We start from the raw sequence: 16,620 nt of genomic DNA, 5'->3' as shown, positions 1-16,620 counted from the left end.
CCAAGTTAAGGGAAACTCCCTGCATAAAGCGCAGGATAAATCCCCCCCCCCCATTTCAGGTGCACGAAGTGATAACAGTGCACAGAGGCGTTGAAGGCAGTACCAGTATTAAGCATTGTTGATGCGATCATCTGTTGGGTTGAATGACTGGGATTGCAAGGTCAATGGTCATGCATTGCCGTGCAGCTGTTTGACGCCGTTATTGACTAGGGGTTGCTGAGTCCACGTGTTTTTCAAACGCCTCCCTTCATTAACATTTCGAGAGTCTGTACTGGTGAAATTTAGACGTACGAGAGAACACGCCTCACCAAAATAAGCTCTCAGAAGACGATAGACGAAATGACGAAATCAGATAAAGGAATTTCCAAAATGAAGCACCCTTTACTGAGACTCGGACCTGTATGCGTAATTGAATACGGCCTTTCGAGGAATTTCGTTTTTCTTTCTCGCTGTCAAGTCACGTACTCGTGTACGTGGCTTATCAGTTCCGACATGGAAATGGAGCGAACCAAACCTTCAATAAAAGCAATGGGTAGGCTTCGGTTGAAGAGTTTGTGAGCCAGACGATTTCCTCTCCTCTGGAAAGTGGCAGTTAGAACCTTAGTGTGCCGTGCGCCTAATCAACCGGGGAAAATAATTACTGCGAAGTCAGGATCGTTGTTTCTTTTTTCCCTCTGTCAGATTTAATCGTTCACTCAACATCTCGCGAACAAAAAAAAATTATTGGAACGAGACTGACTTCGTTTCCCAAAACGTTAGCGATCACCATGAATTCTAACGCGAGTGCTTTTGTGAAGCCTCGGAACGCAAGCATGAAATCCTAATGTCCCGTCAATTTAGAAAATGTCATACGAAAAAAAGCAAAAAAAAGATTGGCGAGCACGTATACATTTCACCCGGTAATTTTTGCCTGAACCTTTCATTTCGCCGCAGTTGATCGCTTTTCCTTCGCAATGCTTTGTCTAATCAAGCTATTTTACGCAAAGTATAAAGATGCTTTCAGCGTAATTGAATGCTTCCTTAATTACCGCGTTCTTCGGCGGGACCCTGCGGTTTCCCTGAGTACCTGATATAGCGAGAACCCATTGTCTTTAAGTTGGTGTTCGCTGATAAAGTGGAAGTTTCACCTTCAAAGTGACGACGATCTCATTACGGTAGGCGGCGTTATCATCCGACCGCCAAAAGTTGCCCGAAGCTCGAAACAGGAATCGATCACGCGATCGCTTCACAAAGCTCCAGTAGATGGTCTCGGGACTTCGACGAAGGTTTTCGTGCGGTAGCAGTTTCCTTTTATTCAACTCGAGAAGTTTGCACGTCAAAGAGTCCTAAGGGACATTTAAATCACAGACGAGCGGCGGAGTAGAACCCATCAGTGATGCGGTGAAGAAGAGTTGTAAGTCAAGGCAAATGGATGGCTACAGCCAATAGCGAAAATCAGGAAAGCCCCCCCCCCCCCCCCTCGTTCACAATAAATAAAGCGACGCTAAAGCCTCGTTAGGAAACTTCTCGAAGATCGGTGTCCCGTATTTTGACAGCGCTGCGTCGTCTCGGCAACGGCATCGCTAACCAGAGCCAGGGGTTGGTTTAAAGTTTTGACGCACTTAAGAGAAACCCCTTAGCGCGGGAGCTCCCATTTCGAATATATTAAAACGGGAAAATAGTTTTCTTTTTCTCGGCAAACGCACGCACGAATATTCATCAGATTCGTTGCATTAAAAAAATAAATGTTAAAGCCTAGTACCTGCCGCACGCGAATTTCCAATTTGCTCCACGAGCTGAAAAAGAAAGACGGAAAGATTCTTGAAAGCATCATGCTTACAGCGCTTTAACTGAGCGTTAAGAGAAAGAATATCACAACTTTCTAAACTGCGTCAAATAATAAGAACACTGTTATAATATACATCCCTCTCACATATACCACCAGCTCGTAAGAAAAAGAAAGACTTTGGCAATACTTACGTTAAAATTGTGACAGTTATGTGTAAGCTGTAAGTTCATATATCAGATTCGTCCTCTTCAATTTCCTGGTAAAAAACTGCAGCGTGCACCAAGGACGAAAGGACACAGGCAATTCACAGGCGAGCTTTGACTCGCGACACAGTTTGTGTTCGGAAAAAATTGCACCCTTGGTAATTTGTTCACGCTGCAGTTTTACCACGAATATTTACCGACCCGACGAGCTTGAAGTTATCTTGCCGTTTTAGATTATTTCACAGATACAGTTTGCGGAATTTTTATATCAGTTTGTGGTGGAGAGCTGCGGATTCGTTAAATGTGGGCGCATCATTAAATATATTTTTTTTTAATTCAAACCTCCTTTACTGCAAGAAAAGTCAATTCTCTGCAATAAAAATAAATATTGATGAAGCTAATTAAAATATCGTCTGCTATAGACGCTATCATTTGAGGTTCACACCCAAACGCATCAAGTTTTATTAAAATCGATCATATTATTCTCTGACAAAAATCATTTACGCGTTTAAGTGTATTTGAATTGAGAAATTTTGCTTGGACCCGAGCTACACCTCCCCTTAAGTGGAAATAAAAAATTATTTAATATAATTTTTTTTTGTTATTCACGCTACGTTTAGCAGACGTCTTCGGACGAGCACACCACTGACAGCTTCTTGCGGTGTGAGCGGGATACGTTAAGGGTTAAGCACTTATGCAAATACGCATGCTATTACCCGCTTATACGCATAATGTGTGCAAAAAAAAATGAGTTTACTGCCGTGAATACGCGCACAATGGCATCACAACGTAGCAGACGAAGCCGCATAACGCTACAAAATTACATCAGAGCCAATTCTGCCAACAAAAATTTCGCCAGCCTGCCGCTAGATGACGCAGCGTGTCCAGGGTTAAGCATGGTTACGGACAAGGCACACTTGCGATGTACATGAGGTACATGTCTTTCAGCTGAAATATATTTTACGTGTGTAACATCTGAATCTTGCCGACTCGTTTAAAAATGCGGACACAAGTATACTACATATATGTTTCATAACTTGCAAATATTGCCAGTCTTACGAGACTTCTCAGAATATCTTCTTTAAACACTTGTTGTGCGTGCCCTCATCACTTGTACACTTATAACACGCCAGTCTTGCACCTTTCACTATTCTCAACATATGCGCGAGTTTCATAATTGCATAACATTGATCCTTCCTCTCCATCGTGAATCGCCCGCCACCAAATTAAAAGTGTGCCCCTACTTGGACGCTAATCGTGATGACGACGATAAGCATCACTAAAGGACGGGTTCTGCCTCAATTTTTTGTTATGCTGGCTGTAAATGCTTTACGCAATCCCAAAAAAATTGTCTATAAGAAGGCTAGTTGTTCTGAAAGAATTTTATATTGATAAACACACTGCACTTTTAAAACGATAAGCTGACGCTTGAAATGTGGGGACCTGAACTTATCCAGGCCATTTCAGTCTGAAGAAAGGATGCAGCTACGACGAATTACGCACTTTCAATTATTTACGGCGCTGTAAGAACGAAGGGGACCGAATAAAATTGGGTACGGCTACCACAATTAAACGGAAGAAGCTCCACAAAGACGATAGAGAGAAAAAAGACGCATAATGTTTAAAAAAAAGAACTACCACGAAATTTTGAATCTCCACTACTGCGCAAAGGTTTGTCAAAGAGGCATCCTCAGGAAAACAGTCTCAAAAATTTGTGCAATGAGAAACACTGCGAAAGCGTACACCACGAAGAAAAACGCCGGTTGACGCAGTTGGAGGCGCACGCTGAATAACTTACTTGAGGCTTCCGGGAATGTAGGTCACGTGTGCACAAAGAAGTGGTAAAACTGATTACTTCCGCCCGTTTGCATTAGCCGGCGCTCTTAGCTTTCCGGGGCATTGCGGGTGCCGGCACACGCTGTCTGTATACAGGAATTCGTTTGCGTAATGAGTCGCGGGCACATAGCCCGAGGAAGAGGCGCGTTGGTTAGATCGGCTTACAGTGACGAAACACACGAATCACGCGGTGATCTTTCGGGGCACCAGTAAACGCCCAGTGAATTGGTGAACGAGCAAATAAATTTAAAAAACAAAGTTGCAGGTGCAACGTGTATGTTGATATCTTTAAGACGTAGTCAGATAGACAGCTGTTTATTGAAAATCAGAGAGGGGTTTGCCGGCGTGGTATAATGGGTATATACTACGGTTCAAGGAAATTTGAGAAGGGAGGAAAAAAAAAAACCTAGAACGAGGAAGGCTGAAGAGAGTGTAAAAAAAAGTAAGTCACGTCACTTGATCAATTAGTATCTTCGTTTCCCTTTTGAGTCCTACTTGTCCGAACATGCGAGTTGTCTTCACTGCTTGCTTTTTATACGATGTCATAGTGCAGGTAACAGTCAGGCTTTGACGGGTAGCCAATTGGTTGAAGGTAACGAAACAAGAAGTCTAGTTCTGGATGCTGCATTGGATGGAGTGGGCGAGAGACTCAATATACGCCGTTGTGTCAGAGGGCCTTGACAGTTTGCTGCCAAATTTGTCTTTTACATGGCCCTTTCATCACTGTAGGCTATACAGTCAAGTAGGACACGTTTGATAGATTCCACGGATCCAAAGTTGTTGCAACAGAGGGTTGTAGCTTGACCTAGGCGGTAGCGGAGGTTGGTTGTGTGCGCCACGTTAAGCCGTAGCTAGTGGTAGAGTGCATGTTATTCTTGTGGTAGTCGTCTTGAAAGCCTTGACTGGAGGTCAGGGTCAACACGGTACAGAAATATGTGGTGTCCGAGAGAAGAAAATCAAACTTTTCTGCTCTCCTGGAAAATATACTGCTTTGCCAATGGCAATGACTCGTCTGTGATATATATATATATATATATATATATATCCCATGAGCCTCTCAGATTGTGGCCGTAAGGAGCTAAGTTAAATAAATGTTCTCTGCCCCCAATAAGGACAACTGTACCTACGCTCAGCTTATGAAACGAGGAATTTCACGCAATCTTGACCATCATGCATCCCAAAAGCGTCAACGTGAATATCATGAAATGTTTATATTTGTGCAATGTGCTGTTCGCAAGCTATGCCGAAATAGAAACATCGAACCAGGCGGATGCACTGCGACGACATGTTTATGCAGAAAGAAGTGCCACTTATCTTTGGCGACATTAAGGAGTCTTCACCTTTTTTAGCCACAATGGCACATTCCCATTCTGGAAGACTAACAAAGAAATGACGCTGAAAATTAAGTAAATCAACAAACCTAAACTATAAAGCGCTATTTCATTCACATCCAGGTCGCCGTGCTTTAGAAATACCTTTACATCTACATTCGGTGTTTAGGTTTTATGTAACAATACTGCGCACACAAAGTTTCGCAGCAATAAAAAGAGAGATAGGGAAGGCGCGGGGGGGGGGGAGGAGTAAGTGATGAAACATAGGCTCAGCCAGTTCCATTGATGCAGTGCAGTAAGTGTATTGATGCGCGACACTACACTACACAAGACTGCTGGCAACGTTCCCCTCCCTCGCTCTTTTCTGTGCTCTCAGTTTCATTTCGCACCAGAAGACAGCGTTTAGAGCAGCGTGACACACTGAGATTATGACAGCAGTTAAACGCACGATATCATGTTTCTTCTTGTGCTTCTCCATCTTTTTCCCTTACGCCGTCGCAAAGACGTCGTAGTTATCACGTGGTCAGTCCTCCACGGCTTCGTCTGCAACTTGATTCTCGCCGTACGGCGACAACACAAAAGGTTTTCTCCATTCGCCATTAGGGTTTCAACTCGCGGCAGTCGGGCTCTGTGCATTTGGGAGCCACACGTTATCTGACGTCACGCACACGGAAACTTCTACACTCCTGATACAACTATTAACAGTGAACGCTACAAGAGAGCATCGCCGTCCTCAGTGTGCAAAACGTTGGCTTACTAAAATAGCTCGTAAACCTCGAAATCATTTGCTTAGGCAGCCTCATTCTGGCTTTGCTAGCGCAGTCATCCCGGAAATCTCTCACGATGTGAGGCCACACTACCTCGTTGAATCGGAGTACAGCTCACAAGTTCATGCATCCATCGCATTGGCAAGGTTGAGGCAATTATGTGCGCTCAGTTGTGATAAGAAGACATTATTATTGAGTACCTGCTCTGCTGCCCCTTATATGAACTTCTACTGCTTCACGTCTAGTTTGCGCGAGCGGCTTTAACTGAAGTACTGTCCGTACACGTCTCTACACCTTCTCTCTCTTCTCTCTCTTCCCCTTCTCCCTTCCCCCAGCGTAGGGTAGCCAACCAGACCCTTGACAGGTTAACATCCCTGCCTTCCTATATTCCTCTATCTTTCTCTCTCTATTGCTTCGATGGACAACGCCAGATTGTTCGTTGAACATTTTTGGCGGACCGCAAGAGCGACCTTTTACCGAAGCTAATTATGTATTGTGAGTCTGTCCCCTCCATTCATCAGCCAAAAAAATAAAAGCCACACGAACTCTTTTCCTTGTACTCCCACGTGTGGGGCACCACATGTGTACTCCCACTGAGCACACGCTGTGCCCCAAGCCCTCTCGCTCCCCCTTTCGAAGTGTAGGGCGGCAAAATGTACAAGGTCTAGTTAGCCTGCCTCCCTTTCCTTCTCACTCTTGGTGCGCTATCCAATGGGAGACAGCGCACCTTTGGTGTTTGGAAATTTGCGTGAGCTTTCGCGCACCAGGCAGGTTTGCTAACGCGAGCACTGCACTATACAGGGTGTCCCAACTATAACGCGCCAATATTTAAAGATATGCAAATCCCACGCAGCGGGGCAGAACCAAGGTAATAACATTTGCCGTCGCTTGGAGATAGTGAGAGTATCTTTTTTTTGCATTCCGCCTAATGAAATAATTAGTATTAATTAATTAACCAACATCTAAAATATTATAAGTACGCAAAAAGTGTCAATTAGAAAATTCTGGAGCACTATGAATAACTCCTGAGGCAGCTTTCTGTTGCTCAATACGTGCTACATAAATGTCTTTTTCCCAGTGTGAAAGAAGCCCGCGAATGCAAGCAAGATTGCCCCACGACTGGCCGCTCGAGCTATTTTGCGTGCATTCCCGGGATTCTTGCACGCTCGAAGAAACACTTTGATGTAGCACGTATTTGAGCAAGAGAAAACTGTATAGAGTATTTCTCATGTTGCGCTGCAATTTTCTCAGTGACACGTTTCAACAGTTATAGTATTAGAGAAGTTGATTAATTAATTAGGACTATAAACTTGGCATTCGCATATTTTTAAATCGGCGTAAGATAGTTGGGACACTGCATACATATAGAACGAGGACACCGCATTGAAGTTTCGGTTTTCTGTGGCGCACAGCTGCACTAACGGTAAAACCGTTACTTGAGTGGAATTACGTCATCTTGAGAACGTGTTCAAACCTCTGATGATCAACGGTGATATGCGTCGGTATCCATCAATGTCAAAGGTTTCAGTGCAACGTTCGAGCCAGGTGTGAACACGACGCCGCAGATTTAACGAGGCACGTGATAAATTACCGCGCACAGCGTGGAGCATTGACCTGCTTCGATGAAATCTGATTCAACCTAACAGACGTGACAATATCAGGAGCACTCCACAAAAACAAAAAAAAAACGGAAAAAATTGGTGACATAAAGAAACAGAAGAAAAACATAACTTTTCTTTTGCTTTCCTTGGTCGTCCCCGTTATAACGTCGTATATCACGATAATTGCTCTGACGTGTCCCAGATGTAATGGATGGCTTTGAAAATTACTCCAGGCAAATATGAGAAATGGCCAGAATAAACGTTCTTTAACGTCCGGCAAGATGGCTAAGGAATGTTTCCACTGGAAACACGATTCTGAGAAGCCAGGATCTTAAAGCCAGGATTTCGCACAGCAGAACGGTCGCTGGCTTGCTTAGCTTGTCGTACTTATTTTTGTTGGAACGCACTGTTTCCTTGCGTTTTGTGCTACGTATCGGCAAAAACATCCAACGCAGTATTTAGTGCTGCAAATAACTCGTTTCGGTTGCCTAACAAAGGTGTTCTGCTTTTGTCAACAAAACACCGATTCTAAAGGAGTATCTCTGTGCGGGTTTTTCTTTTTGTTCTTTAATGCGACAGCATTTGCCCATTTCTACAGCACTCTCTCCGGTCTAGACTATTACCAACCCAAAGTGCCTAGGGAGAGGAGAACCTGCACGGAGCCAAAAGCGGAGGTTCAGATGCAAACGAGTCACGTGGTAATTCTCGTCACAAGTTTCGTGGTAAGGTGATGCCGAACTGCCGCAGGATAGTAGATGTACGGATGAAGGAACAGGTCACGTGGTAGGAGGCAACGATGCGGAACGAATGTAAAGCGCAAGCGGCGCCGTGCGTCAGATCATAGGCGGGTATTCATCGAATGATCGGGTTTAGAATGCTACCGCGTTGTGAATTTTCGAGCCATCCTTGCGTTTTCTTGTAGGTTACGCCACATTTTTTTTTTCTGAAAGAACTACTGCACTAAATATTTCATGTAATACCTAAAGAAAAAGGCAGAATGAATGCCCTTTTCACGCATGAAAGCTTTATTGACTAAATGTATGTCAAAAAAAGATACAAATCGCCAGAATCAAGATTGTGGGATAAAATTTAACAAACGTTGTTAGGACACACTTGTAGCTACAAAGAAAGAAAATGGCCCCAAAATTATGAGATTTGAAAAATGCATTGCCCTCTGATACGTACAATCTACGAAAAAAAAATTCGCTGAACGGGTCTTTTGCTACAAGAAATTAACTGCAAGCACTACAGTTGAACGTGCTATGCGGCGAAGCAGTTCCTCGGTGTAAAACATTGGGGAAACCTTGCACGTCTTGCAGTAAACTATCATTTTCTACTCAGTTCTCCAGTCGTTGCAGCATTTCTTGCACTTTCTATAAGTCTCCATCTTGGCGGTGTTTGAATCCCACCGATGGCAACGGTTGTTGTGGTCGCACCGATGGTACGACCTGTTGGGAACTCGGCGCTGCCGCCCGTGGTTGCACCTGGGTCGCAAGCCCCAAGGGTAGCGTTGGCCTGGCGGCCTGGGGTACAACTGGAAGCATCCGAAGGTCCCGGCAAAGCATGAGTCGACTGGTAACAACAAAACAACTTGTTTATTTTAACATCGCAAAGAGTTGGCGGTCAGGTTGACCGAAGTAGAGAGACGGCAGAGCACTTTACTCAACAGAAGAAATCGGAGCCCCCCTTTTGGCGTCCGGGGGCAGCTGTTTTTATACTCTCGCAGTTGAGGGCAAGAAGGAACCCCTCAATAGACGAGCACGTGATTGTACAATGGGATAAGGTGACGCATACTGTCGTAGCGCCGCCGGTCGGGCACAAAGACTGGGAGGAGAAGGTGACTCCTACTGTCGTATCGCCTCCGGTCGGGCACAATGGCACATACACTCACACACGCACATGAAGACACGTGGCATCGGAACATGCCTGGACGCGCTTGGCGGGGAGCGTAGCGGCGACGCCGAACGGGCCAAAATGTCTGCCGCTTTGTTGCAGTCGCGCCGGCTAAACCGCGCGTCGTAGGCGAAACGTAACAGACCGCCCCGCCGGGGGAAGGAGATCCCGATGGACAGGGGACTGCATCCGCTGTCCGGAGGGATGTCGCTCGATGATGCTCATAACCGAAGTCGGGCGTCCCTCGACGTTTCTTGAGCGCAGCGCACAGAGAAGGCCTCGTTCTCTCGTTCAGGTTCGCACAGGATACTGCAAAGTGACTTCGGGAGAGTTCACATTCTTGTTCTCGTTCCCGGCAAGCGTTAGAACTACGCTGAAACTCAACCGCTCAGTCAGCAAGCACGGCACAACCCTCACTAAGCCCTGCCAGGCTCTTTCCCCTTTTATACCACTGCCTAGTTCCTTACAGTAGTCTAGCAGCACTCAGAACGCGTCCACAAATTGGAAAATTGCACTAGAAAGCATATCATCACTTTGAAACACTAAACAAAAGCAATATGTTAAAAAAAATCCTGCCTCAGGAAGAAAAACATCAGTAACAAACAATTTTGAGGCTGATTCCTACGTTAGGGGCTTCGACTTAAGCCATCGGCGTTACCGTTGAGACTCCCCTTTTTGTAACGCACCTCAAAGGAATATTGTTGCAAAGCGAGGCTCCAGCGCAGGAGGCGGCCATTTTTGGGAGAGATGGTCTGCAGCCATTGGAGAGGGCAGTGATCCGTCTCAATGATAAACCTCGAGCCGGCTAGATAGCATGACAATTTCTGAACGGCCCACACGAGACATGCACACTCTTTCTCGGTGGCGCTATACGCCTGCTCACGACTGGTCAGCTTACGACTAGCATACAGGACGGGGTGTTCTACTTCTCCATTTTCCCGTTGGCACAGTACAACGCCCATGCCTCGCTCACTAGCATCGCACTGAACAACGAACCCTTTTGTATAGTCTGGCGATCGTAGCACAGGCTGGCTTGTTAGGGCACTCTTTAGGGCGCTAAAAGCTCTTTCCTTTGTCTCGTCCCAGACGACTGTTTGGGGCTCTGTCTTTCTTAGAGCATCCGTCAGGGGAGCCGCGATATCAGAGTACCTGGGGATGTACCTCTGATAGTAGCCGGCGACACCTAAGAACGACCGAATATCGGTCTTCGTGCGCGGTTGCGGGAAGTCTCGCACAGCGGCCACCTTTATTTCAGAGGGGCGGCGACGACCCTGACCAACCACGTGACCGAGGTAGACAACCTCGGCCTGTGCTAACTGGCACTTAGGAGCCTTTACTGTCAAGCCCGCTTCGCGCAGGCGGGTTAGCACTGCCCGCAAGTGTGCCATATGCTCAGACCAGGATGCGGAGAATATCGCTACGTCGTCTAGATACGGTAAAGCGAATTCTTGCTGTCCCCGCAACACTTTATCCATGAGGCTTGAAAAACAGTATGGCGCGTTCTTCAAACCAAAACTGAACACTTTAGGACGGAATGTTCCCATTGGTGAAATGAACGCCGCATACCTACTAGCCTCTTCTGTAAGTGGAACCTGCCAATAACCCCTGACAAGATCTAGGGTGGAAATAAACTGAGCGCTACTAACTTTCTCAAGGCGCTCCTCGATGTTAGGGATCGGATAAATTTGATCCTTAGTGATGGAATTAAGCCTGCGGTAGTCGACGCAAGGACGAGGTTCCTTGCCCGGTACCTCAACTAAAATCAAAGGGGAGGTATAATCACTCTCACCTGCCTCAATAACACCGAGCTGTAGCATTTTCTTTACCTCAGCCTCCATAATATCGCTCTGGCGGGGTGACACCCGATACGCCTTGGATCGTACTGGCTCTGGGGAGGTAAGTTCTATATCATGAGTAAGTACAGAAGTCCTACCAGGCCTCTCAGAGAACAGACCTTGAAACTCTTGTAATAGCTGGTGTAGTTCGGTTTTCTGCTCAGGCGACAGCGATGCTCCACTGACTAAGTTACTAATGACTTGACCGGTGTCTTCCCTGTTCGTCACTGAGCCTAGTCCCGGAACCTCGACCGGAAGCTCTTCAGGAACGTTTACCATCATGCACACCACTGCTTCCCGTTGTTTATAGGGTTTGAGCAGATTACAGTGGTAAACTTGCTGTGCTTTCCGCTTTCCTGGCAGACTTACCACGTAGTTAACGTCCGACAGTTTCTGAACAATTCGTGCTGGGCCCTCCCACTGCATGTCTAGTTTGTTGTTTAGCGATGTGCGCAATATCATGACCTCATCGCTCACCTCAAAACGACGGGCCCTGGCTGTCCGATCATAATAAACCTTGGCCCTCTGCTGGGCCTTTGCCATTGCTTCACCTGACAACTCCTGTGCCCTTCTTAAGCGTTCGAGGAGCTTAAGCACGTACTCCACCACGACTGGGTCGTCGCCCCTGCCTTCCCACGATTCTCGAAGCATGCGAAGCGGAGACCGAAGCGAGCGACCGTACACCAGCTCAGCTGGCGAAAACCCCGTAGCTGCATGCGGCGCGGTCCTTAATGCAAACATCACCCCAGGCAGACACAGCTCCCAGTCAGTTCGATGTTCAAAACACAATGCTCTCAACACGCGCTTCATGACGGAGTGGAGCTTCTCAACGGAATTCGACTGTGGGTGGTACACTGAGCTGTGTAGCAGCTTTACCCCACACCTTTCGAGAAAAGTTGTCGTCAAAGCGCTAGTAAACACTGTGCCCTGATCTGATTGGATTTCCGCAGGAAAACCAACTCGCGCAAATATGGACAGTAGTGCATTGACTATCTCAACTGAGCTGAGTTCTTTAAGCGGCACTGCTTCAGGGAACTTTGTCGCTGGGCAGATCACAGTCAAAATGTGTCTGTACCCCGTGGCTGTTACCGGCAGAGGTCCCACTGTATCAATAACGAGCCGTCTAAAAGGCTCCGTAATGATAGGTACCAATTTCAACGGCGCCCTTGATTTGTCCCCTGGTTTGCCCACCCGCTGACAAGTGTCACATGTCCTCACGAAATGGTCTGCGTCCTGAAAACACCCTGGCCAATAGTACTCTTGCAAGAGACGGTCCTTAGTTTTCTTAACTCCTAGGTGTCCGGACCACGAACCCCCATGCGACAAGCGCAACAGATCCTGACGATAGCATTGAGGAACGATCAGCTGATCGAACTCCACTCCTCTGCGGTCTAGATACTTCCGGTACAGGACTCCACCTCTTTCCACAAAACGCGCATTTTTCCTGGCGATACCTTCCTTGACATTGCAGCGTATGTTTTCTAGGCTACCATCCTTCTTTTGCTCGGCTATCAAAGCCGACCGGCTGACTTTTAGCAACCTATTAAGTCCGTCTGACGTAGGCGCGATGAGCAAATCTGCAGATAGCTCTTCTAACTTTCCCGCATCGGCAATTTCCTCTCCGGTATCTGGTGCCTTTAACGTTACAGACTCAATTTTATTCAGTTCAGGCGTGCTCTGAATATCGGCTTGCTGCGCCTCTGACCCTTTCTCATTGTTTGATAACGTCGGCCCCGCAACTACCGCCTTTGCAGCGAGCTCCCGAACCTTCGACCTGGTTAAGGCCTGAACGCTAGCCTCACCAAACAAAAGCCCCTTCTCGCGCAGGAGGTGATCGGACCTGTTTGAAAATAGGTACGGGTACTGGGGGGGCAGCATAGATGACACGGCCGCCTCCGTCTCAAGCGCTCCGAAAGGTCCTTCAATAAGCACCTTTGCTACTGGCAGACACACGCTATGAGCTTCCACGGCTTGCTTGATCCATGCGCACTCGCCCGTGAACATATGGGGTTCTACGTAAGAGGGGTGAACTACATCCATCGTAGCTGCGGAATCGCGAAGCACACGGCACTCTTTCCCGTTCACGAGGAGGTCTCGCATGTAAGGCTCGAGAAGCTTCATGTTCTCGTCAGTGCTGCATAATGAAAAAAACACAACTTTTGGTGTTGTTTCCGGACACTGCGCCGAAAAGTGACCCAGCTTCTGGCACGTATAACACACGCGCGCTTGCCTCATCTCGAACCGCTTTCTGCGTTCGGCTTCGGCTGCCGCCGTCTCTTTACGTTTGGTCGGACTGCTTTCACTCGCATCCTCACTACGCGTGTTCCCCTTTGCTCTCATGGGTTTGAACTTCGGCCTCTCAAACTTCGAGCCAAATTCACCCTTTTGACCGTCCTTAGCTCCGCGAGCCCGACGCGTCACAAACTCCTCGGCTAGCTCAGCGGCTTTAGCTACCGTACAAACGTCTGGCCTATCCAAGACCCAGTACCGCACGTTCTCAGGTAACCGACTATAAAACTGTTCTAGCCCGAAACACTGCAGAACTTTATCGTGGTCACCAAACGCTTTCTCTTCTTTGAGCCACTCCTGCATGTTTGACATAAGCCTGTACGCAAACTCTGTATATGACTCACTTTTGCCTTTCTCATTTTCCCGAAACTTCCGACGGAAAGCCTCCGCGGACAGCCTGTATTTCTTTAGCAGACTCGATTTCACTGTGTCGAAATCCTCTGCCTCCTCTCTATTCAAGCGAGCGACTACGTCGGCCGCCTCGCCGGGTAACAAAGTGAGCAAGCGCTGTGGCCACGTTTCCCGAGAGAACCCCTGCTTCTCGCACGTTCGCTCAAAGTTAACCAGGAACAAACCAATGTCCTCTCCAAGCTTAAACGGCCGCATCAGGTCAGTCATTTTGAACAATACGCGTTCTCCTGCACCGTGTGCCTGACTTCCATTATGAGCGCGTTCCATCTCTACCTCGAGATGCTTCATTTCCAAAGCGTGTTCGCGCTCTTCTTTTTCTTTCTGCTGTTTAAGTTCGCGCTCCTGTTTCTCTTTTTGCTCTTTAAGTTCGCGCTCATGTTTCTCTTTTTGCTCTTTAAGTTCGCGCTCCTGTCTTTTTGACCTCTCCTCAATAGTCTCAAGGCATTCCGACAGCTCGTCATCCTCAGCCTCTAACTCAAGAATAGCCTTTAGCAGTTCTGGTTTTCTGAGTTTGTCCGAGACATCCAGACCCAACTCTCTTGCAAGCTCCAGCAATTTCGGTTTGCGCAACGACTTCAAATCCATGGCTGCTCTGAATGCTGCTTTCTCTACTGCCTATTATTGTCTTGCCGCAATCTAACCCGGCAGCAACGACAACCACAATTACCAGCTCTGTTTCTGACACTAACAAAAGCCTGGCAAAGCTCAGAAGAAGAAAGTCCCGCACTCACCAAACCTCGCAGGCAGGAATTCAGCGCAGTCGTTCCGCTGCAGGCAACCAGTCATCACACAGGGCTCGTTGCACTGCTCCCGGATCGATGTTAAGCTGCTCAGCATACAGTCAACTGCATCTCTTCGCTGCTGGCCTCCGTTGTCGCGATCTCACCGCTGGCAGACAGTTGTTTGAATCCCACCGATGGCAACGGTTGTTGTGGTCGCACCGATGGTACGACCTGTTGGGAACTCGGCGCTGCCGCCCGTGGTTGCACCTGGGTCGCAAGCCCCAAGGGTAGCGTTGGCCTGGCGGCCTGGGGTACAACTGGAAGCATCCGAAGGTCCCGGCAAAGCATGAGTCGACTGGTAACAACAAAACAACTTGTTTATTTTAACATCGCAAAGAGTTGGCGGTCAGGTTGACCGAAGTAGAGAGACGGGAGAGCACTTTACTCAACAGAAGAAATCGGAGCCCTCCTTTTGGCGTCCGGGGGCAGCTGTTTTTTATACTCTCGCAGTTGAGGGCAAGAAGGAACCCCTCAATAGACGAGCACGTGATTGTACAATGGGATAAGGTGACGCATACTGTCGTAGCGCCGCCGGTCGGGCACAAAGACTGGGAGGAGAAGGTGACTCCTACTGTCGTATCGCCTCCGGTCGGGCACAATGGCACATACACTCACACACGCACATGAAGACACGTGGCATCGGAACATGCCTGGACGCGCTTGGCGGGGAGCGTAGCGGCGACGCCGAACGGGCCAAAATGTCTGCCGCTTTGTTGCAGTCGCGCCGGCTAAACCGCGCGTCGTAGGCGAAACGTAACAGCGGGCTCTCAAGCACTCCAAAGGACAACAGGGCCAAAGCAAAAAAAAAAAGAAAATAAGGTACGAAACTAACCGGGCTCCGACCGCCGATGTTCCTGGCTGATTTTGCGTTGTCGTCGCTCTCAGAGTTCTTTGCACGAATATAGCGGGAGTCTTCTTTCTTTCTTTCTTTAGTACTGTCAGGCGTATAACGCGCCTCGCGGTACGTTCCTGCTCGCGACGCTAGTATATCGCGCTATTTTTTTTTAATTTTCTTTTCTTGCCCTTCAAACTGCAGTGAGCTAAACCAATGGGCACCACCGCCATCGCTACCAGTTAAGGAACGGTGTTCAAAACACGCCCATGCGAACGCGGCTTTGCCACGTGTTCCACTGTGCCGCGGAAACTTCTAAAGCGACGCCTGCACAATTGTCCTGGTGGCCTGGAGGACGACGCCGTTCTCTCCGACAGTCACAGAGCAATATGTACTGCGACGGCAGTTCGCAGTAACCATGAAACAGCGACATGCGGGCATCCGCTTTTATGCATCGTATTCTGTTTCTTTGCGGTGAATCACTTCAAGTTATGTTACATATCTATCTATATATACATATGATTCAGGTGGAATGGGGTAACCGCTTTGTTTAGTTAAATTCAACGCGCCCAGAACGGAACGTGAGTTCCATGACAGAGGATCTAGTAGGAGACTTTGGACTAAACAAACCAGTAAGAGCTCAGACGGGAACAGACAACTGTCGTCTGTCTCATAGACAGACGACAGTTTTCTGTCTGTCTGCCCACCCCATTGTTTGAGCAGTTACTCTTTCTTTTTCTTTTTGAGACATGTATTAATCAGTGCAAGTTGGCACTTTATTACATTGGATTACTTTTGAACACCTGGAACTCTTTACCACGCGGCCAAAACACGGTGCACCAACATTTTTGAACTGTGCTGTCAACAAAACGCGGCCATTTAGGCCAGAAATATAACTGCGACCGTCTGCCCAACAAAAAAAGAAACTCCCCTTGACATGCAGGAACCACAGCGCCTTCTAAGTCTTCAAATAAAGTCACGGGCCTGTTCCTCATGACTCCTTATCAATGAATATATTCGAGAACACTTCATTACACAGATAATACTTAAACCATTAGAAGAATGCCTCGTC

The sequence above is a fragment of the Dermacentor variabilis genome, chromosome 9 (assembly GCF_050947875.1).
Source record: "Dermacentor variabilis isolate Ectoservices chromosome 9, ASM5094787v1, whole genome shotgun sequence".
NCBI classification, from domain to species: domain Eukaryota; kingdom Metazoa; phylum Arthropoda; class Arachnida; order Ixodida; family Ixodidae; genus Dermacentor; species Dermacentor variabilis.
This window is presented reverse-complemented; position numbering follows the sequence as displayed.